The 25402-nt window shown below is 39.5% G+C and overlaps 1 protein-coding gene and 1 pseudogene across 1 annotated transcript in view; one reads left to right on the top strand and one right to left on the bottom strand.

The window, feature by feature from the left end:
- Nucleotides 1-25402, bottom strand: part of PRKAR2A (protein kinase cAMP-dependent type II regulatory subunit alpha) — a 120532-nt gene that overhangs the window by 86454 nt on the left and 8676 nt on the right. The window lies entirely within an intron of this gene.
- LOC123279449 (small ribosomal subunit protein uS10-like) lies at nt 744-23599 on the top strand (annotated as a pseudogene).

Raw genomic sequence — 25402 nt, 5'->3', positions numbered from 1 at the left:
GGCCACACTGAGGCAGCGTCCCACAAGCCACAACCAGAAGGACCCACAACTAAAATATATCACTATGTACTGAGGGGATTTGGAGAAAAAAAGCAAGAAAAAAAATTGGCAACAGTTGTTAGCTCAGGTGCCAATCTTAAAGAAAAAAAAGTTCTTATTGATAATCCAACTTCCTAAAGATTTTAATATAAGCAGGTTTCCTGGTTTTAGGGGATATGAGTTCTAGGATGAACAGAAAAGACTGTCCAACCAATTATAGTTATCACACCAGATACAATGGTAGGTATATAGCACACATTATCGTTAATTTTCACCACACTTGAAAAGTAGTCAAGCAGTTTCCCTTTTAAGAATGAAAATACTGGGGAGTGACGTCAGCAACATAGCAGCTCACCTGGGACTCTCTCCCCTCGAAATTACAACCAAAAAGAGCAACTGCTTTCCAACCAAAAAAAAAATCCTAATAACAGAAATTCTCCGAGGCCCACAGCAGCCAAACGATGGAGGGCAGAGAGGCTGGAGCCGCCCTTGAAGGAGCTGAAACGGGGTAAGAGAGAACTTTGCTCCCTCCCCTAGAGACTGGGCTCGGCTGCCGCTGGTGAGGGAAGGAGGGGGGAGGGGCAGCACGTCCAGGGATCATCCAGGACTCCCACCACCCATGCAGTGGAAACCCTCTAATGGGGAAAAGCTTTCGTGTGGGGGAACCCCAGCAAGCCAGGGCCCTGGGAGACCAGAGAGGAGACATGACCCAAATCCAGGTTGGGAAGCAAGAGAAAGTGCCCCTCCTCCCTAACCGGCGCTGCGCTCCGCAATCGCAGCTGAAGGCAGAGGACTCAGAACATGGGGCTCTCGACCCCCATCTAGTCGTGAAAGGCTGTAAGTGCAACCGAATAATAGCATCATGCGCAAAAACTGCTCCTCTACCATCCAGCAATTTATAAAACCTCCAGTCCAAAAGGAAAACAGTAAACATACAGAAGCATGTTCTGAGGACTAGGAAATAGGTAAACTAAGTGAAGATGAGTTCAAAACAGCCATCATCAAGATATTCAGTGAGGAAAAGGGAAATATGGAGAAACAACGAGTGCTGGAGTTACTTCACAGAAGAGATTGAAACTATAAAGAAGAATCAATCAGAAATACTAGAGATGAAAAATACAATGGATCAGATAAAACAGAATACGGATTCTCTGAATGCCCCTGTAGACACCATAACAGAGCAAATTAGCATAATCGAAGATAGACAGGCTGAATGGCTCCAGACAGAGGAAGAAAGAGAACTAAGAATTTAAAAAAACTGAAGAAAATCTCCGAGAAATAGCTGACTCAATGAGAAAATGCAACTTAAGAATAATTGGAATTCCTCAGGGCGTGGAAAAGGAAAATGGAGCAGAAAGTGTGCTCAATGAAATAATAGAAGAGAACTTCCCAAATCTAGGGATTGAGAGAGGAATGTGTGTGGAGGAAGTTTTCAGATCTCCTACATTTGTCAATGTAGAAAGACCTACTGCAAGGCATATAGTAGTAAAACTGGCAAAAATGAATGACAAAGAAAGAATAGTCAGGGCAGCAAGGCAAAAGAAAATAACCTACAAAGGAACCCCTATCAGACTTCCAGCAGATTTCTCTACAGAAACCTTACAAGCTAGGACAGATTGGAGTGAGATATTCAAAATTTTAAAGGATAAAAATCTTCAGCCAAGAACACTCTATCCAGCAAAAATATCCTTCAGATATGAGAGAGAAATTAAATCTTTTCCAGACAAACAAAAGCTAAGGGACTTCATAGTAACAAGACCTCCACTACAAGAAATCCTCAAGAAGGCTCTCATACCTGAAATAAGAAAAAAAGGGAGAAAGGCGTCAAAAAACACAGAGTAGGGAGACAAACATAGAATCGGAATAGAATAGCAAATACCCAACTATAGCATTAGGATAAAGGGAATTAAATCATCAAAGCAAAGACAATCTTATCACTCTAACCACAAACTCACAACACAAGTTGGAATAAGAGATGAAAATAATAATTTAGGAGGGGAGGAGGAAAGGGACTGAAACAGTCTAGGCTAAGGAAGTAAGAGACCACCAAAAAATGGACTATGTTATACACAAAATTCTGAATACAAACTTCAGGGTAGCCACTAAACTAAAAAACAGAACAGACATACAAAACATAAATAAGGACAAATCTAAGAAACCCAGCATAAGAAACTGCAGAAGTCAATAGGTAGGCTAAAACACACAGGACAAGAAACAAAGGAAACACAGGAAAACCGGAAAACGAGCAACAGAATGACAGCATTAAGGCCTCATGCATCAATACTCACCCTCAATGTAAACAGATTGAACCCTCCAATAAAAAGACACAAAGTGGCAAAATGTATTAAAGAACAAGATCCAACAATTTGTTGCCTCCAAGAAACACACCTCAGCTCCAAGGACAAACACAGGCTCAGAGTGAAGGAGTGGAAGACAATACTCCAAGCTAATAGCACATAAAAGAAAGAAGGTGTCGCAATACTTAGATCAGACAAAACAGACTTCAAGATAAGGCAGGTAAAGAGAGACATAGAGGGGCAATATATAATGATCAAAGGGACACTTCATCAGGAAGAAATAAAGCTTATAAATATCTATGCACCCAACACAGGAGCACCAAAGTTCATAAAGCAACTATTAACAAATCTAAAAGAAGATATCAAAAAATAACACTAATAGTACGGGACCTCAACACCCCACTCACATCAATGGACAGATCATCCAGACAAAAAATCAACAAAGAAAGAGTGGAGCTAAACGAAAAGCTAAAACAGTTAGACTTAATAGATATATATAGAACACTCCATCCAAAAACAGCAGAATACACATTCTTCTCAAGCGTGCATGGAACATTCTCAAGGATAGACTATATGTTGGGAAACAAGGCAAGCCCCGACAAATATAAAAAAATTGAAATAATAACAAGCATCTGCTCCAATCATAATGCTATAAAGCTAGAAATTAATTACAAGAAAAAAGCTGAGAAAGGCACAAGGATGTGGAGACTAAACAATATGCTATTGAATAAGCAATGCATGATTGAAGAAATTAAAGAAGAAATCAAAAAATACCAGGAGACTGGGCTGGCCCCGTGGCCAGTGGTTAAGTTCGCGCGCTCCGCAGCAGGCGGCCCAGTGTTTCGTTGGTTCGAATCCTGGGCGCGGACATGGCACTGCTTGTCAGACCACGCTAAGGCAGCGTCCCACATGCCACAACTGGAAGGACCCACAACGAAGAATATACAACTATGTACCGGGGGGCTTTGGGGAGAAAAAGGAAAAAAATAAAAAATTAAAAAAAAAAATACCAGGAGACAAATGAAAATGATAACATGCCATACCAACTCACATGGGATACAGCAAAAGCTGTATTAAGAGGAAAATTCATCGCAATACAGGCACATCTTAACAAACAAGAAAAATCCCAAATAAGCAATCCTAAACTACACCTAACTGAATTAGAGAAAAAACAAACAAAGCCCAAAGTCAGCAGAAGGAGAGAAATAATAAAAATCAGAGCAGAAATAAATGCTATTGAAACAAAAAAAGGCAGTAGAAAGGACCAATGAAACAAAGAGCTGGTTCTTTGAGAAGATAAATAAAATTGACAAACCCCTAGCCAGACTTACAAAGGAAAAAAAGAGAGAAAGCTCAAATAAACAAAATCAGAAATGAGCGAGGAGAAATAACAACAGACTCCACAGAAATACAACAGATTATAAGAGAATACTACAAAAAACTATATGCCAGCAAAACAGATAACCTAGAGGAAATGGATAAATTCTTGGACTCCTACAATCTCCCAAAGCTTGGTCAAGAAGCAGACAATTTGAACAGACCAATCACAAGGAAAGAGATTGAAACAGTAATCAAAGCATCCCAAAGAATAAAACCCCAGGACCAGATGGCTTTCCTGGGGAATTCTACCAAACTTTCAAAGAGGATTTAATACCTACCCTTTTCAAGCTATTCCAAAAAATTAGGGAGGATGGAACACATCGTAACACATTCTACAAGGCCAACATCACGATACCAAAGCCTGACAAGGACACCACGAAAAGGAGACCTACAGGCCAATATTGCTGATGAACATAGATGCAAAAATTTTCAACGAAATTTTGGCAACCAGAATTCAGCAATTCATCAAAAGGATCAAACATCATGATCAAGTGGGATTCATACCAGGGACACAGGGATGGTTCAACATCCGCAAATCAATCAATGTGATACACCACATCAACAAACTGAGGAATAAAAACCACATGATCATCTCAATAGATCCAGAGAAAGCATTTGACAAGATCCAACAGCCATTTATGATAAAAACTCTGAACAAAATGGGCATAGAAGGGAACTACCTCGACATCATAAAGGCCATATATGACAAACCCACAGCCAACATCATACTCAATGGGCAAAAACTGAACCCCATCCCCCTGAAAACAGGAACGAGACAAGGATGCCCTCTTTCACCACTCTTATTTAACATAGCACTGGAGGTCCTGGCCAGAGCAATTAGGCAAGAAAAAGGAACAAAAGGAATCCAAACAGGGAGGGAAGAAGTGAAACTCTCACTGTTTACAGACGACATGATCTTACATATAGAAAACCCCAAAGAATCCATTGGAAAACTGTTAGAAGAAATCAACAACTACAGCAAAGTTGCAGGGTATAAAATCAATTTACATAAATCAGCATTTCTATGCTCTAATAATGAACTAACAGAAAAAGAACTCAAGAACACAATACCATTCACAATCACAACAAAAAGAATAAAATACCTCAGGGTGAGTTTAGCTAAGGAAGTGAAAGACTTATACAACAAAAATTACAAGGCTTTTCTGAAAGAAATGGATGACAACATAAAGAGATGGAAAGACATTCCATGTGCATGGATTGGAAGAATAAACATAGTTAAAATGTCCATTCTACCTAAAGCAATCTACAGATTCAATGCCATCCCAATCAGAATCCCAATGACATTCTTTACAAAAATAGAACAAAGAATCCTAAAATTCATATGGGGCAACAAAAGACCCCCAAATTGCTAAAGTAATCCTGAGAAAAAAGAACAAAACGGGAGGCATCACAATCCCTGACTTCAAAACATACTACAAAGCTACAGTAATCAAAACAGCAAGGTACTGCTACAAAAACAGGTGCACAGATCAATGGAACAGAATTGAAAGCCCAGAAATAAAACTATACATCTGTGGACAGCTAATCTTTGAGAAACGAGCTCAGGGCATACAACGGAGAAAAGACAGTCTTTTCAACAGATGGTGCTGGGAAAACTGGAAAGCCACATGTAAAAGAATGAAAATTGACCATTCTTTTTCACCATTCACCAAAATAAACTCAAAATGGATCAAAGACCTAAAGCTGTGTCCTGAAACCATAAGGCTTCTAGAAGAAAATGTAGGCAGTACAGTGTTTGACATCAGTATTAAAAGGATCTTTTTGGACACCATGTCTTCTCAGAGAAGGGAAACAATAGAAAGAATAAACAAATGGGACTTCATCAGACTAAAGAGCTTCTTCAAGGCAAAGGAAAACAGGATTGAAACAAAAAAACAAACCACTAACTGGGAAAAAATATTTGCAAGTAATACATCTGACAAAGGCTTAATATCCATAATATATAAAGAACTCACACAACTCAACAACAAAAAATCAAACAACTCGATCAAAAAATGGGCAGGAGACATGAACAGACATTTCTCCAAAGAAGATATACTGATGGCCAATAGGCACATGAAAAGATGTTCATCATCGCTATGCATCAGGGAAATGCAAACCAAAACTACACTAAGATATCACCTTACACCCATTAGAATGACAAAAATAACTAAAACAAATAGTAACAAATGTTGGAGAGGTTGTGGAGAAAAAGGAATCCTCATACACTGCTGGTGGGAATGCAAACGGGTGCAGCCACTATGGAAAACAGTACGGAGATTCCTCAAAAAATTAAAAATAGAACTACCATACGATCCAGCTATCCCACTACTGGGTATCTATCCAAAGAACCTGAAATCCACAATTCTAAAAGTCCTATGAACCTCTATGTTCATTGCAGCATTATTTACAATAGCCAAGACATGAAAGCAACCTAAGTGCCCATCAACAGATGATTGGATAAAGAAGATGTGGTATATATATACAATGGAATACTACTCAGCCGTAAAACAGAACAAAATCATCCCATTTGCAACAACATGGATGGACCTTGAGGGAATTATGGTAAGTGAAATAAGCCACATAGAGAAGGACAATCTCTGTATGACTCCACTCATGAGGAATTTAAACATGTGGACAAAGAGAACAGATTAGTGGCTACCAGGGGAAAGGTGGGGGGCAGGGTGGGCACAAAGTGTGAAGGGGTGCACCCACAACACGACTGACAGACAATAATGTACAACCGAAATTTCACAAGATTGTAACCTATCATTAACTCAATAAAAATAATAACTAAAAAAAAAAAAGGAATGAAAATACTGGGGGCTGGCCCGGTGGTGCAGTGGTTAAGCGTATGTTCCACTTTGCCAGCCTGGGGTTCGCTGGTTCGGATCCTTGGTGTGGACATGGCACCGCTTGGAAAGCCATGCTGTGGTAGGTGTCCCACATATAAAAAAAAAATGTAGAGGAAGATAGGCACGGATGTTAGCTCAGGGCCTGCCTTCCTCAGCAAAAAGAGGAGGATTGGCAGCAGTTAGCTCAGGGCTAATCTTCCTCACAAAGAAAAAAAGAAAGAAAGAAAATACTGAAGGTTGGTTCTGTGATAGAGCGAGGATATAAACCTAGGTCTAACTGATTCCTGTATAAGTCAGTTTCCAGGGATTTAATTAACATGGGTCAGTCATTAAGGTACTGATTATACAGAGGTGTATTCAAAGAATCTACTTTCTGGACCTGGAAAACAGAAAAACAAACCTTAGAAGTGGTAACTCAACTCAAGGAAAACATTCCTTTTTTAATAATAATCCTGCTAGCCTCTTTCACTTGGCTCAATTCAGGCCTTAATCACCATTCACTTGTATTGTTATAATGGATTACAATGGGGTCTCCCGGCATCTACTATGGCCCTGCTTCAGACCAGTTCTCCACACTGCTTGCCCAGGGTACACACATGGTGATGTCCCTCTCCTTTAGAAAGCTTTTTAATGGGTCCCCAATCCATTAATGATATGTAGTTCCATTACAATATATCTATACACACACACAAATAGGATACATCTATTTTGATTCCTTCCTCTCTTTCTTAAACACAGGGCAGTGCACTACTGCACTCTTCATTGAACATGACTTGGAGAGCAGCTGTGACACACTGTGTGTTTAACAAACTGCCCAGATTATCTCGCCATCTGCTGAAGCTGGAGAACGCCAGCAGCATTTCACAAACTTGTGTGATGACAGAACCATTTTAAATGGACAGAATACCAGTCGGCACTCACAATATCCACTGAGTGCTTAGATTAGAGCAGAAAGAAAAAAGTCGCCTCAGTAACTGACGTCAAAAAAAAAAATTAAACTTTATAATCAAATTAAAAAGATTAGAAAAAATAAGCCATTTTCATTTTCTTACAAACAAAATTTCACATTATAATTAGAACACAAGACACATGTCATAGACGAGTAATGAAATGAATGTCTCACATCATGCTCATTAGTAAATCTGAATCATGCAATACGATGCTGATCCTAGGTCACGAGTGTTCATAATACCCTAGGATTCTTAACTTTTAGAATTATATAAATGTGTTTAGAATTTCTTACTTTTATACTTTTAAAATATTATTTTAAAACAAAAATTACTCAATTGTTGCTTTCCTTTTTTAAGTCCTATAATATCTATCACATTGGCATTCTCCAGCTTCAGCAGATGGCAAGATAACCTGGGCAGCTTGTTAAACACGCAGTATGTCACAGAGGCTCTCCAAGTCATGTTGTTCAAGGAAGAGTGAAGTAATACACTTCCCTGTGTTTAACAAAGAGAGGAAGGAATCAAAATAGATGTATCCTATTTGCATATGTGTGTGTATATGTATTTTAATAGAACCACATATCATTAAAGAAAAGTTAAATGTCAGTAGTTCTTAACTTTGGCTATCCATGAGAATCATCTGGAAACTTATAAAAAATACAGATGCTTGGATCTCACTCTCCTCCAATTTCCCTCCCAAATTATGAAGTAATTTCTTAGATGTGGAGACTGAGCATCAGTATTTTTTAAAAGCTCCCAAGGCTGAAAACCATTGCTACAGAGGAGGGAGGGAATCAAATGGAGGCTACAAGGGTAAAAGCCAGATTTCTCAGGATATATCTTGTTTTGTAGATTTTACTTTGGAACCATGTAAGTATTTCACATAATTATAAATTAAATATGAGAAAGAAATCCCCAAAACATAAAGCAAACTAACTATATACTGAATTGGGAGGAGAAGCACAGAAAGAGTGGCATACATCCTAAAGACAACAAGAATTCAAGAAAATTTTAAATAGTTTTCAGAAATCATACTGGTAGTCTTATGATTCTGAGACTGTTATGTGTGTATTATGGGATAAAGACATTGAGTAACTATGTACTGCTACTGAATACTGGAATTTTCTGGCATCAGAGAAAGGATATACATTAGGTTAAGTAAAAGCATTATAGTCCTGAATTTGAACTGGAAATATGATTAACTCGAGAAGCAATGAGCACCCCTATCATCCAGATTATGATCTCTACCATTTTTGCCTAAATGGAAGCAGGGCTCTTTAAAGAAATTGTTGATTCCCAGTCTGGAGCATGTAACAAGACTAGAAAACCTTTACCAGAAATCGAGGATGCTATAAAAGGCTACTAAGATCACATCAAAAGGAATTAAGAAATTTTAAGAGGTTCCCACTACACAAAGATGGGAGAATATGAGCATCAAATAAGAACAAAATAGCAATAGACTAAAACATCAAATACAGTTAAATACTTGAGTTTATACTGACTTTTTTTTTTTTAAGACTTCATTGGTCATCTTTGGAGGATGCTAAAGAACCAACTTATTCTGAAAACAGGTAAATAAAAGGAAAGACTCAAGCATTTATCCTGCCTTTCCTGAATAAACTATTCTACAGGGTAACCTCTGAGTTAATGAGGGTTAAGTGTTTCTTATTTATTTATTTTTTCTTCCCGAAGCCCCCCAGTACATGGACGTATATCCTAGTTGTGAGTGCCTCTGGTTGTGCTATGTGGGATGCCGCCTCAGCATGGCCTGACAGCAGTACCATGTCCACACCCAGGATCCGAACTGGTGAAACCCTGGGCTGCCAAAGCAGAGCACAGGAACCCAACCATTCACCCACAGGGCCAGCCCCTAAGTGTTTCTTTACAGAAGTATTCCAGCTAATGCATAAAGAAGAAACGATAAAATTAGAACAATACTATTTGCAACTCCTGTGAATTAACTGATGCAGTCTAGGCAATAATTAACATGATCATCAGCATCACAAAAGAGAGGAGTCAGCCTTATGTGCCTTCTAACAGAAAACACATCAACAGCTGTGAAACAGTTAGTTTGGGTGGAGGGACAAATCTGAATCTGACCAAACCTATTCAGCAATGGTTCTCAAACTTCAGGGTGCATCAGAATCATCTGAAAGACTACTTAAAACACAGATTGTAGGGCCCCAACCTCAGAGTTTCTGATTCAATAGGACTAGAGTGAGGCCAAGAATCTGTATCTCTACCAAGTTTCTCAGGTGACACTGATGTTGCTGATCCTGGAATCTCACTTTGACTACTACCGGTTTAGCCCTAATTATGAATTAAGAGGAAAAACAGAAGACGGAGGAAGTTTGATGCAAACATCCAGATCGTGAAAAAATCTACAATACAAACTTTCTCCTACAAATAAGCTTCAAAGGAAAAAAAGAGAGAGATGGAGAGAGAGCCCATAGATTAAAAGAGATAAAGGGGGCTGGCACCATGGCTGAATGGTTAAAGTTGCCCATGCTCTGCTTCAGTGGCATGGGTTCAGATGCCAGGTGTGGACCTACTTCACTCATCAGCCATGCTGTGGAGGCATCCCACATACAAAAAAACAGAGGAAGATTGGCAGAGGCGTTAGCTCAGGGCTAATCTTCCTCAAGCGGAAAAAAGAGGAGGATTGGCAACAGATGTTAGCTGTGGGCAAATCTTCCTCATACACACACAGAAAAGAGATAAAGCAGCCAAATGTAACCTATGGACCTTATCTGGAGATGTGTGGAGAAGTTTGAACACAGACTGAATATTTGATATTAAGGAATTATTTTTAATTTTTTAGATGTAATTAAAGTTTTGTGGGTATATTTCTAAAACTAGTCCTTAGAGACATAAACTTAAATATTTATGGATAAAATTATTTCTGGAATTTTTTTAATAATCTGGGAAGAGGGTGGTTTGAGTGGGAACAACTCATGAGCTAGGGCAAGTTCTCACCAGGTCAGGAGAACTGATTCTGAGAATCTTCCTCCAACTCCTTTTTCAGTGAAATTGTGTTAGTAGCTTGAAATTGGCATGGTAAACACATGGGTAAATAATCCCTAAGGGAAACTGGCAAACACTATAAAGCAGAGCTGGTTGCTATTGTATCAGTGGCCATGAGTTAATGAAGTTGGGTGATGAGCAGATGGGGGTTTATTACACTATTCTTATTTTTGTCAATAATTGACATTTTCTATCATAAAAAAGTAGAAAAGAAAATTAGCACTTCTGATAGGGGAAGGGGGAGCCAGTGGACAGAGTGATTCTGATGCACATGGTTCATTTACCCACTGTTTGCAAAGCACTGCCCTAACACAAACATTCAGCCAAGAAACACAATCACTTATTCTGAAACAACCATTGCTACCCACAACCCCGACCCCATACACACTAGTAGGTTTGACGTCCGCTCCTAAAGTATCCATTGCCTACAAGATCCATCTCCAACCCAGGCCTAATGTCCAAGACTCAGAGAAGACAGTTCCATTCCAAGAGCTGAGCACTCCTCTAACATAGCACACAAAAATTTGATGTGCCTACTACATCACATTAAAAGCTCCTAAGGTGTAGGGGATGGGGACTTTCCTGCCATCTTTGGTCTAGAACACACCTTGACAACATAGACACTAAATAGAAATGGACTGAATTAATGATTTCCTATTACCCAGGCTGGAAAGAACTAAAAGCCATGTTCCCTTTCTGGCGTATATCCTCTCATCGACTCACATCTGGCCACCAATTTAAGTAGAATTATAATAGGAACATAAAACTATTTTGACACCAACTGCTGTACTTCAATACAATTCTGATGCTAACCATCCAGAGTAGCATCAGAATCCACAGTTCAAGGATACAGTGCCCAACAAAACCACCCTTACTTCAGATGCCAGCTGTACTTTGGGGGTCCCTAGACCATCCACATTTCTGAGGTTACTGCCTACAAATTCAGAGGTTCCCACAACTCCTCAGATTTGATTCACTAGAACAACTCAAAGAACTCCAGAAAGTACTATATTTACAATTACAATTTTACTATAAAGGATATAAATCAGGACCAGCCAAAGGAAGAAACACATACGGTGAGGTCTGGGTAGATCTGAATACAGAGTTTCCATGCCCTCTCCACATGGAATCAGGATGCATCACCCTCCCAGCACATAAATGTGTTCACCAACCAGGAAGCTCCAACAAGCTTTGGTGTTCAGAGTTTTTATTGCAGTTTCATCCCATAGGCATGAGTGATTGAATCAGGGGCCACATCAATAACTCAATCTCCAGTCCCCCTTCTTTGCCCAGAGGTCAGACTGGTTCAAAGTTACAATCCCCTAATTACATGGTTAGTCTTTCTGGTGACCAGGCCCCATCCTGAATCATCTTAATAACATAAACTCAGGCGGATTCCAAGGGGCTCATGAATTATAAAATGATCTTACCACTTGGGAAATTCTAAGAGTTTTAGAAGCTCTATGCCAAGAATCAGGGACAAAGGCCAGACACATTCTTTATTATGCAACAAAAACAAACTGTTAAAACTCCATAGCCAACTTATAAGAATAAAGACAACATAAAAAAAGATATCCAAGACCACAGATGCCTATTCATTTTAGGGGCACTAAATCTCATTCTCATTTATTAGCATTTCAGATACTACTCATCTACTAGACTACACATCATTTCTTAAATTTAGTATGCATTAAATTTAACTATACTCTGAGAATTATCTAGTGATTGTTGGGAAAAAACCCTGGAGCATCACCAACCAGATGGGGCTTCTCTTTTTTGAGTTGAAAAACCAACTCAATTAGTTGAGGATTCGACACTTGGTCTGGTAATGACAAGACAACTCACATGCCCTGTTAATAATCATGGAGTCATCAAAAAAGCCTCAATAGTATTTCCCAAAAGAGCCATCAAGAACATGACAAAAGGTGATAAATGTCTATTTACAGTATGAAGTAAATCCTCCTCTCATCTTAATTTTACTTTTCTTATATATATTGGATGCCTCAAAACTCAAAAGTGCTTAATTATAACATTATATGTACATATTGTATACAAGGACAATATATATAGTATAGATAATGTATTATATATAATATACAACATATAATAATATGCTATATATAATATACAATATATAATTATAACAGCAAACTGAACGATAATTCTCCAGCCAACAGTTTATCCAAAAAACCTGCATCCAAATTTCTACACCATTAGTTGCTATCTTCACACACACTATCTTGTGAGTATCACATCTTAAAACTGTTGCTGACAAATTCCCAGGTAGATATTAGGGCTTGGACTGAGAAAAACTCAAGCCATCTATGTTTAGATCTTAAATTCATTTAAATGGAACCTCAAATGCAAAAGAAATACACAAGCTGAAAGTTTTAGTTACCAGTCTCTGAACGCTCTTACCTTTTTTTTTAATTCCAAAGAGTCATACACTAAATAGGAAAAATTATACGAGAAAAACTTACAGTGAAGATACAATATACAAGAACAGTTCTAGTTGACCACATGTTTTTAGAGACAAAAATGCTGTGCTAACACCTATTTTCATTCCTGGAGCCACATCATCTAAAATTATTACATAAGGACTCTCATTGAGCAAACTATTTCCCCTATTATTTTCCTACAAGTTGCTTTTTATTGAATGCCTTGATCCACTTTTACTGAGTAAACATTTAATCTTGAAATAATCTCTCATCCTTCAACAGAGCTAAAGTAAGGCTATTTTGTGCCAAAGGCAATGAAAACAAGCTCTTCACACAGTCTCCAGAATGGGCAAATGTGCCTGACCTGTCCTCGACCACATATTACGCACTGGTGGTCACCATTGTGTATGGTACTTCAAATAAGAACAAAAGCTGCCTGTAGGTTATTGAAAATGCAGTAATGAAGCTCAGTTTTTATTTTTATTTTTTTGGTGAGGAAGATTGGTCCCAAACTAACATCTGTGCCAATTTTCCTCTATTTTTTGTATGTGGGATGCTGCCACCACATGTCTTGATGAGCAGTGTGTAGGTCCACTCCAGGGATCTGAAATCATGAACCCCAGGCTGCAGAAGTGAAGCACTGCAAACAAGCACTGCACTACCCAGCACGCCCTCAGTTTTTGTATTAACACTAGAGTGAATCTTTTGTGTTCTGTGAATGTGTCCTCTAATTCTTTTTAATAATAATATTTCCTTAGGAAGTGCCACCATACAGGGAGTCCACCTTTTCTCTTGTGTTTGGAAAATTATTTCTTCCACACAACTCATTTTCATAGACATTTTCAAAAAGGGCAAGAGGGTTGTTTTACTGCCTGCCAGCAGTAAAATCTTGAAAGAAGGAAGAAGGCCACACACGTTTTAGTGCACAAGTGGAGAGTGGGGTCCTTCAGGAGCAGAAACCCCACATTCTTGCACCCAGGAAGCTGACAAGGATTCCCCCAGGGAACATAGGCCCCAAGGACCTCACTAAAGTCACAGACTTGTTAATCATGATGTGATGAAAAAAGGACTTACAGAGGGAGGTATCTCTCAAAAACCAAAACTAGACAGAGGAGCATTGTGTGATTCATAGTGATGCGGGGTCGGTGAGCCGAGGAGTCGAAAGAAAGATTTCTTAGACTCTTAAGATCTGGCAGTAGTGCTCTTTTATTTAGAGAATAGTATAGAATAGCATGGGGACAGGACCCATGGGCAGTCAGAGCTTCTGCTACCGCCGCTTCTGCTGCCCCCGCTGGCATGGGGACAGAGCCCATGGGCAGGCAGAGCCGCTGCTGCTGCCCAGAGCTGGTGTGTGGGGACAGGACCCACGGGCAATCAGAGCTCCTGCTGCTGCCCTGAGTTGAGGGTTAGGGCTAATTTTATAAGGCATGGGTATGTAAGTCATCTCTTTACCAAGACAAAGGAAAGAACATGGAAAAAAGTTAAAATGGTATCAGTGCAGGTGGGGTCTGGCCATTGGGTGGTCCCACAACTTTTAGATAAGAATCAAATCGGATTAAGTAAAGGTTAGAAAGGTTAGACGCCACCACCTTAAACCAGTTACATGAGATTGCCAGACAGCAACCAACTTAAGTTCTTGCCTTCCCCATTAAAAGTTTCTAGGGATAAGGTCATCTCTCCTCTTCTTCCTGGTACAGAGAGGGAGGCACCTTTTACAGATAGATATTTACCTTACAAATGTAAATGTGTCCCAACAAGGGCAAGTTCCATTCCCCAGAGCCCCCTTCCCTGTCCCAGTTTATCGAAAGCAATCAGCCCAAAACAATCCTGATGCCAAAGAGACATATCCTGGGGTGGCCAATTTCAGGTCCCTACAAGGTCACCCCCCCTTCCTTCACAAACGCAAATGTCTCTCAGAAGGGCAAGCAAAATTCCAGTCCTCAGAGCCTGCTTCTCATCTGTAGTTTTAAAAGTAACCAGCCTAAAATCCTCATCAATAGTACTGTATAACTCACTTTTCTAATTGAAGACCGTCTTGCTCTTTTCTATAATAAAAACAGTTTGTGAGCAGATCACTCAGGAACATATTCTTTTTCACAAAATTGAAACTATTTTACCAGTAAGTATCAGAAGTAGAGCTGAAGAAAAAGCAGGAAATATTCTGCACACTCAATTAAGTGTCTCCATCAAAAAACCAATCCAAATTAAATCATTTAACTGTTGATTAAATATCTGGCTATCTCCAGAAAGCACAATATAAAACTTTAGTTAGTGACTCACTAATTACTACAATTGCTTCCTATATTTTTTCATCATAATGATGACCTTTTAATTACTTTCATTTTTTTCAAGAAAGTAACTAAGTAGTTTATAAGCAACAAATGAAAAATTCCAACAAATAAAATCTTCCAGGATAGCTCATCATCTCTCATCAGATACCGAAGAGACTTTAAAGAGGTTCCAATAAGCTGCCTTTTCCTCAATTTCTAGATAAAAGATTTTGTATGGAGAAGTTGGTATTTTTAAAAAAAGAATCCTCCCAAAAAAGGTCTAAATTATAGAAACCTTTAAAAAATTGCATTTGCTTCTCTTTCATATCCATAGCATTCAAAATGACCAACAGACGGATAAGCTACAAAAATCAACAACCTGTGTCAAAGAGAGAATTTTCCCTCAGCTTAAACATTCATCTCTATGAGATTCAAGTAAGTAAAAGACAAGGTCTTGCATCAAAAGCACAAAGAAGTAAAATCTTAAATTATCCTTTAAATTAAATAACAGCTAAGACAAATTCCACTCCTCTCTAGTTCCTGAATATGCGATGTCTCCACTTTTTCTCTGTTCTAACCCACCCACCCATTCTAGGACCTTGCTCAATCAGCTGCTACTGTTACCAAACCAAAGTGGGTTGCCTCCTGGAGAGTTAAATCAGACTCTATATCAGAAGTAAGTTGTGTCACAAACTAAAGGCTATTGTGGCAATAGGAGACCATGAGGAATCCTTTCCAAAGTCATGGTGTCCCCAAACAAAGGACATTTATTTTGGATGGGGAATGAATATTCTAAAAGGAGAGATGGGTATTCTCTTGCACAGGCTCAGTTGGAAAACATGCTTCCACATACACTGCAGATTATGGTAAAAAGGACTAAGCTCATCCTGGAAAGGTCTTAGCATTAAAAATAAGGCAAAGGTCATAGGCATTAGCTCTCCTAGCAGGCTTGATCTGGTTCAGGCTGGTTGGTGATTGTATCTCCTTAACATAACAAAAGGAAAAAGAACAATTTGGAAAAACAATTAAAATATCCAAAACCCACCCATGAGTGCCTCAGGGTAACTAGTCTGTGACACTATCTTCTCTCCACTGGCTCCTTTTCCGCTACACATGAATATGTTAAAGGTGACTCTACCTTAACAAAACAAAACCAAAACCTTCCCTCACACCCACCTCTCTTTCAAGCTACCACCAGGTCCTTTCTTCACTTCTTCAAAATGTACTCCCCATTCTTTGTCGGAATCTTCTGCAGCTACCATCTCCCCTCTACACACACACACAAACTCCCTGACCCACTGGCACCTGACCTCTTCTACCACAACCCCACTGGGGCCTCTATCCCTGAGAATTACGGCTAGACCCAATCGCTTCAACACTGACCTTACACAACTTGACCTCTCCATTGCTTTCAACAAGACTGACCAACCAGTCCCTTCCTTAACTCCCATCTGTGTGTTCCCAAAGTGTACTCTGTGATATCGGTCTCCAAAATCAGCTCTCTGGTCATTTACTCACTCATTTACTCAACAAGAGCTTTTTAAGTATCCACTATGGGCCAGGCTGTATGCTAAGCACTGGAGACAAAACAAAGAACAAGACAGACAGCTCCTCATCCTCATGGAGATTCTGTTCTACTGAAAGAGAAAAAACAAAAGACAAATGAGAATTGTAGACACTAGAACTCTAATGTAACCACCTGGGGTGCTACTGGGAACCCCAACAACAAAGGGACCCACTCTAGTTAGAGCAATCTGCAAAAGCGTCTCTGAAGCTGAGGCCTAAAGGAAGAAGAGGAGCTAGCTGGTCACAGCCAGGAGAGAAAGATTCTGCAAGGGCCAACAACAATCACAGACTACTGAGGTAGAGAAACAGCCTGGCAAGTGTAGCAACAAGTTTAGCAGGCAAGGAAGGGTAGGGCTAAAGGAGAAGGTAGAGAGAAAAACAGGGACCAAACCTTGCAGGACTGTGTAGACCTCAGAAGACATGCTGATTTCATTTCACTTGCAATGAGGAAATTTAAACAGAAGAGTGATGTGATCTGATCTCCATTTTTAAAAAGTCTCTCTGGCTGCTGGGCAAAGAATGGACTGGAGAGGGCAAAGTGTCTAAGATAAGAAAATTCTGTGGTTGTCCAAGCAAAAGAGAAGAGTTAGGAGAGGGACAGAGAACAAGCAGACTGGATATGACACCTGTGGGGACTGGAATTGGCTACCCCAAGATATGTCTCTTTGGCATGACAATTATTTGAGGCTAGTTACTTTGCAGACAGAAAAGCAACTGAAAAGTAGAATTTACTTACCCTTTGTAAGAGATATTTACATTGTAAAGGAACTCTCCATCTGTAAAGTTATCTCCATCTCTGAACCAGGAAGGGAAGACCTTCTCTCTAGAAACTCTTAATCAATGCCAAAGGCAAGGACTTAAATCTGCATTTTGTTTACTGTACTCGTGTGGTAATCTCCCATGATCGACTCCCCCTGCACCCCCAACATCCTCCTTTGTCTTTAGATATTTAAGTGGTGGTTTCGGCCATTTTGGGGAGTTGCTCAGTTTGCCTGACCCCTCCCATGTATACATGTTATAAAGCTTTGTTTAATTTTCTCTTGCTATTCTGTCTCATGTGAATTTAATTCGTTCTCCAGCCAGACGAACCCACATTAGGTAGAGGAAAAGTCTTCCTCCCTATACACCCAAAGCACAGCAACAAAAGAAAAAAATAGATACACTGAACTTTCTCAAAATTTAAAACTTGTATGCTTCAAGAATGTAAAAAGACAACTCAGAAAATGGAAGAAAATATTTTTAAATCACATATTGGGTAAGGAACTCATATCCAAAATATATGAAGAACTCTTACAACTCAACAACAAAAAGACAAATAACCCAATTAAAAAATTGACATAGGACCTGAATAATAGACATTTTCCAAAGAAGATATACAAATGGACAACAAGCACATGAAAAGATGTCAACATTATTAGTCATTAGGAAAACGGAAATCAAAACCGCAATAAGATACCACTTCACACCCACCAGGATGGCTATAATCAAAATGACAAGTGTGGACAAGGACATGGAGAAAGTGAGATCCAAGTACATTGGCAAGAGGGTAAAATGGCTGAGCCACTGTAGAAAACAGTTTGGCATCTCCTCAAAAAGTTAAACATAGAACTGCCATATGACTCCAGAATTCCACTCATAGCTATACACCCAAAAGAATTGAAAACAAGGTACTCAAACAAGTAAATGCACAAGTATGCTAATGGTAGCACTGTTCACAATAGCCAAAATGCTGAGACGGCCCAAATATCCACCAACTGATTAACAGATAAACAAATTGTGGTATATACATACAATGGAATAATATTCAGCAATAAAAGAGAATGAAGGACTGATACAAGCTACTATGTAGATGACCCTTGGAAACATCATGCTAAGTGAAAGAAGCCAGACACAAAACATCATATATTGTATGATTCCATTTATATAAAATATCCAGAATAGGGAAATCCATAGAGAGAGAATACAGACTGGTGGTTGTCAGGGGTGGGGGAGGGTAGGGGGAGGAAAGGGGAAGAAACTGCTTAATGGGTGAGGGGTTTTACTTTGGAGTGATGGAAATGTTTTAGAACTAGATAGACACAGTTGTACAACACTGTCAATATATTAAATGCCACTGACTTGTTCACTTTTTTTTTTTAAGATTTTATTTTTCCTTTTTCTCCCCAAAGCCCCCCAGTACATAGTTGTGTATTTTTAGTTGTGGGTCCTTCTAGTTGTGGCATGTGGGATGCTGCCTCAGCTTGGCTTGATGAGCAGTGCCATGTCCGTGCCCAGGATTCCAACTGGCGAAACCCCAGGGAGCCGAAGCAGAGTGTGCCAACTTAACCACTCGGCCATGGGGCCAGCCCCTGAATTGCTCACTTTAAAATGGTGAACGTTAGGGCCGGCCTGGTGGTACAGCACTTAAGTTCTCACGTTCTGCTTCAGCAGCCTGGGGTTCAAGGGTTCGGATCCTGGGTGCAGACATGGCACTGCTTCGTAAGCCATGCTGTGGCAGGTGTCCCACATATAAAGTAGAAGATTGGGACAGATGTTAGCTCAGGGCCAGTATTCCTCAGCAAAACAAAAGAGGAGGATTGGTAGCAGATGTTAGCTCAGGGCTAATCTTCCTCATAAAAAATAAAATAAAATAAAATGGTGAATTTCATGTTGTGTGAATTTCACTCCATAAATTACTTTTTTAAAAGACAATAACAAGTATAAGAGAGGAGGCAGAGAAATTGCAACCCACCCATATTCCAGACAGGAATGTAAAATTGTGCAGCCATTTTGGAAAACAGTCTAGCAGATTCTCAAAAAGTTAAACACAGAGTTATCAGCAATTCTACTCCTAGATATCTATTCAAGAGTACTGAAAACACTGAGTACTCAAGTGCATTGAAAACAAAATTTTGTGTGATGTAATTTTAGGGATGTAATGTACCTCATAGTGATGTGGGGGTTCAGAATTGGCCACCTCAAAATGTGTTTCTTTGGCTTTTTTTTAAGATTTTATTTTTTCTTTTTTCTCTCCAAAGCCCCCCAGGACATAGTTGCGTATTTTTAGTTGTGGGTCCTTCTAGTTGTGGCATGTGGGATGCCGCCTCAGTATGGCTTGATGAGCAGTGCCATGTTCACACCCAGGATTCGAACCGGTGAAATCCGGGGCCTCCGAAGTGGAGTGCAGGAACTTAACCACTTGGCCAGGCCACAGGGCCAGCCACCTTGATTATTTTTAAGAACAAAAGACTCTGAAAGAAACTTTGACCTTCCCCCAACTACCTAAAATAATTTAAGATAAAAGACCTGACCCCAGGACAGGCTATCACCATAGATAACTCTGGGAAGAGTAGACTGGGAAGATCCTTGCTAAGCCCACTCTTATCAAAGTTCTGTTTACCAAACATTTGCTTTTCTATTTCTATGTGAATTGCCTTCTTCTCCTTTGAAGTCTCAAACCACTACCCCAAACACCTTCCTTTGTCTTTAGCTGAAGATGATATTTAAGCTGGCACCTGGGCCATTTTGGTGAGTTGCTCAGTTTTCCTGAGTCCCTCCCATGTATACATGTTATACAGCTTTATTTGAGTTTCTCCCGTTATTCTGTCTTGTCAATTTAATTCGTAGCCCAGCCAGAAGGACCCAGAGGGTAGAGGATTTGTCTTTCCCCCCAACAGTGACTATAGTTAACAATACGGTATTGTATATCTGAAAGTTGTTAAGAGAGTAAGTCTTAAAAGTTCTCATTACAGGGCCAGCCAAGTGGTTAAGGCCATGGGCTCTGCTTCTGCAGCCCAGGGTTTCACCAGTTCAAATCACGGGCACAGACAAGGTACCGCTCATTAAGCCACGCTGAGGCAGCATCCCACATAGCACAACCAGAAGGACCTACAACTAGAATATACAACTATGTACTGGGGGGCTTTGAGGAGAAGAAGAAAGAAAAAAAAAAGATTGGCAACAGATGTTAGCTCAGGTGTTAATCTTTAAAAAAAAAAAAAAAAGTTCTCATCACAAGACAAAATATTTTAACTATGTGAGGTGATGGATGTTAACTAAACTTACTGTGGTAATCATTTCACAATATGTACATATATCAAATCATTATGTCATATACCTTAAACTAATACAATGTTATGTGTCGATTATACCTCAATAAAACTAGGGAAAAAACATGTTCACGCAAAATTTTGTACACAAATGTTCATAGTAACATTATTCATAATAGTCAAAAAGTAGAAACTACCCAAAATAGATCACTTGATGAATGGATATACAAAACGTGATATATCCATATAATGGACTAGTATTCAGCTGTAAAAGAGAATGAAGTACTGACATATGCTACAACACAGATGAACCTTGAAAACGTTATGCTAAGTAAAAGAAGCCAGGAGCAGAAGACCATATATTGTATGATTCCATGTATATGAAATGTCCAGAATAAGCAAATTCATACGGATAGAAAATAGACTGCTGGTTGCCAGGGGCTAGAGAGAGGAAAGGATAAGGAGTGACACTAATGGGTACAGGGCTTCTTTTTGGGGTAGTGAAAATGTTCTGGAATTAAACAGTGGTGATGGTTACACAACTGTGTAAATACCAAAAACCACTGAATTGTACACTTTAAAAAGGTGTATTTTATGTAAATTATTTCTCAATTACAAAAAAAGAAAGAAAAAAACAGAAAACATAGACTGGTCAAACACAGGGACTCAAAGCTAGTACGGGGAGTTAAATAATTGAAGGCAGTATTTCATAACAAAACTTGCAAAAGGATGGATGTGAAGGATGAGGGGAAAAGAAGAGTCAAAGACTACTCTCATCCCCATCACAACATAAGTCTTATTAAATTGTGACATTTTCCTATACTCCTTTTTCTTTTGTGAGGAACACTGGCCCTGAGCTAACATCTGTTGCCAATCTTGCTCATTTTTTATGTGGGATGCCACCATAGCATGGCTTGACAAGCAGTGCTAGGTCTGCACCCAGGATCCGAACCTGCCAACCCCAGGCTGCTGAAGTGGGCATGTGAACTTAACTACTACACCACCAGGCCGGACCCCGTTTTCCCATACTTTTTAAGCCCAAAATGTCAGAGGTCCCCAGGATCATGTCACAGTTTTATTCCCTTCAACCTGGATAACCTCATCCACTCCCACACCACACTGATGGCTCCCCACACCTCTTCCCAGCCTTGACCTGTGCCCCAGCTCCAGGCCTGTGGTTCCCATGGCCTGCTGGTTATTTCCGCCTGGAAATTCTGCAAGCCCATCAAATTCACGCAGTAGCTTCACTTCTGTCTTCCTATTAATTAAGAAAAGAAAGGGAAAGAAAGGAGGGAGGAAAGGAAGAAAGGAAGGGAGGGAGGAAGGAAGGAAGATTAATTTTTTTAATTTCCCAGTGTGAGATTCTGATATAATAAGATAATAAGAAATATATATTTGGTCTTCAGCCAGGTTCCTGGCACAGAGCTCCTAAAACCCTTGGAATTTCCTGAGGGATAGGGGTGAGAGGAGTGTCTTTTGTTACTCATGATAAGCTCCTTTCAAACAGACCTGAGTTTATGTTAATGAGGTGACACTTGAAGGATGGGGGCTGGTTACCAAAGGAACCAACCATATAATTAGAGAGTTGGAACTTTCAGCCTCACTGCTTGACCTCCAGAGAGAGGAGAAGGGCTGAGGATTGAGTTCATCACCAATAACCAACGATTTAATCAATCACGACTACATAATGCAACCTCCATAAAAACCCTGAATGAAGGCATTCTGAGAGCTTCCAGGTTGGTGAACACATTGAGATGCTGGGAGGGTGGAATGCTTGAGGACAGCATGGAAGCTCTGTGCCCCTTCCCATAGACCCTGCCCTACGCATCTCTTCCATTTGGCTATTGCTGAGTTGTATCATTTATAAGAAACCGGTAATAGTATGTAAAGTACTTTCCTTAGTTTTGTGAGCCATTCTAGCAAATTATCAAACTCGAGGAGGAAGCTGTGGAAACTCCCAATTCATAGCTGGCCAGTGAGAAGTACAGGAGGCCTGGAATTTAGATAAGCATCTGAAGTAGGAGGCAGTCTTGTGGGACTGAGCCCTTAACCTGGGCTATGCGCTAACTCCAGTTAGTTAGTGTCAGAAGTGTCCTGAGTACCCAGGAAGCCTGGATTTGCGATTAGCATCTGAAGTAAGACACAGACAAAAATGAAAAAAAGCTTTATTCATTCTTCAAGGAAGATGCAGTCACAGCTGCAGTGGAGTTCAAGTCTGGTCAGCAGGGTCCTGGTTCTGACTTACTGTTTGCTCATTCCCAAGGAACAAATCAGTCAGGAAGCTGCACTGCAGCCATAGCTTTTAAAGATACAGGAAAATCGCCCATGGAACCAGAGGTGGCAATTCAGTAAACAAGAATTACCCTAACCAGCTACAAGGTAAAATCACTGGAGAAGGCATATGCTGACTTGATCAGAGTAGTAAAGGAAAAGAACCTCAAAGTGAAAGGACCAGTTCAGATCCCCACAAAGACTAGAGAAAAACTTCTTGTGAAGGTACCAAGACTCAAGATCTTTTTCAGATGAGGATCCACAAGCAACACACTGACTTACACGGTCCTTCTGAGATTGTTACTTCCATCAGTATTGAGCCAGAAATAGAAGCTGAAATCATCATTGAAGATGCTTAATTATTTTAATAAATTATCAGTTGTTAAAAAAAAAAAAGCTGTATGCATAAAAAAGTTCATACCAGCAAATATTTGAAGGCAACCTAAATGGAGAATAATCAAGTAGAGTATAATATATTCACTTGATTTACAATATGCAGTTAAAAAAAACCATTATAACAACAAAATACCAGCAAACTAAATCCAGCAGCATATTAAAAGGATTATACCTGGGGCCGGCCCAGTGGCGAAGTGGTTAAGTGCGCACGTTTCGCTTCGGCGGCCCAGGGTTCACCTGTTTGGATTGCGGGTGCAGACATGGCACCACTTGGCAAGCCATGTGTGGTAGGCGTCCCACATATAAAGTAGAGAAAGATGGGCATGGATGTTAGCTCAGAGCCAGTCTTCCTCAGCAAAAAGAGGAGGATTGGCAGCAGATGTTAGCTCAAGGCTAACCTTCCTCAAAAAAAAAAAAAAAGATTATACCTTGCACTACAACCAAGTGGAATTTACCCCAGGAATGCAAGAGTGGTTCAACATAAAAAAAAAAAAAAATCAACCAATGTAATGAACCACATTAAAAGAATGAAGGGAAAAAAGTCACATGATCATCTCAATTGATGCAAAAAAAGCATTTGACAAAATCCAACACCCTTTCATGATAAAAACACTCAACAAACTAGGAATTAAAGGGAATTTCCTCAACATGGTAAGGAGCATTTACAAAAACCTACAACTAACATCATACTCAATGGTAAAAGATTGAAAACTTTCCCTCAAGACCAGGATGCCTGCTTTAGTCAGCTCTATTCAGCATAGTATGGGAAATCCTAGCCAAAGCAATTAGGTGAGAAAAATAAAAGGCATTCAAATTGAAAAGGAACAAATAAAACTATTCGCAGATTACATGAGCTCATACATAGAAAATCATAAAGAATCTACAAAAAAAACTATTAGAGCTAATAAACAAATTCAGCAAGGTTGCTGGGTAAAAGATCAACACACAAAAATCAGTTGTAGTTGTATATAGTCACAATCAACAATCTGAAGATGAAATTCAAGAAAACAGGCTTTGTTGTAGAAATGGAAAAGCTAACCCCAAAATTCATATGGAATTGCAAGGAGTCCCAAAAGCCCAAAACAATCTTGAAAAAAAAGAACAAAATAGTGGTGATGGATGCACAAAATAATGAATGTACTTAATGCCCCTGAACTGTATACTTTAAACTGGTAAAATAGTAAATTTTATTTATATTATACTACAATAAAAAATTCATTATGATAACTATGTAGAGAAATTTTTAAATGCTTACAGGCTTTTCTTGTGAAACATAAAGAACAAGGCAAGAAAAAAATGAAAGGCAATTCAAGCATGAAATAATATGAAGAGTGCGGTCGGCTCCGTGGCTGAGTGGTTAAGTTCTCGCGCTCCGCTGCGGCGGCCCAGGGTTCAGATCCTGGGCGCCGACAGGGCACCGCTCGTCAGGCCACATTGAGGTGGCGTCCCACATCCCACAACTAGAGGGACATGCAACTAAGATATACAACTTTGTACAGGGGGGGTTTGGGGAGATAAAGCAGGAAAAAAAAAAAAGATTAGCAACAGTTGTTAGCCCAGGTGCCAATCTTTGGGGAAAAAAAAAAGAAATAATATGAAGAATATGATAGCATTAACTCCAGCCTAGAGTCAAATCCTGCTTATTATATGATCCTGGATAATCTCTAGTCCTCAATTTCCTTATCTGTAAAATGGAGATAATTACAATTCATACCTTAAAGGACTGGGAGGATACAATGAGATAATGCAAATAAACTGTTGAACACTGAGATCAGTACAGAATAAAGGCTTAATAAATGCTAGCCGCCCTTATTGCAGAACTGTATTTATGGTTACAATTGTGTAAAATGTATGCCTGTGATGTGAAGAAACTGGTCTTCTCCAGTTG

This window comes from Equus asinus, chromosome 21 (assembly GCF_041296235.1).
Source record: "Equus asinus isolate D_3611 breed Donkey chromosome 21, EquAss-T2T_v2, whole genome shotgun sequence".
Classification (NCBI taxonomy): Eukaryota; Metazoa; Chordata; class Mammalia; order Perissodactyla; family Equidae; genus Equus; species Equus asinus.
This window is presented reverse-complemented; position numbering and strand designations above follow the sequence as displayed.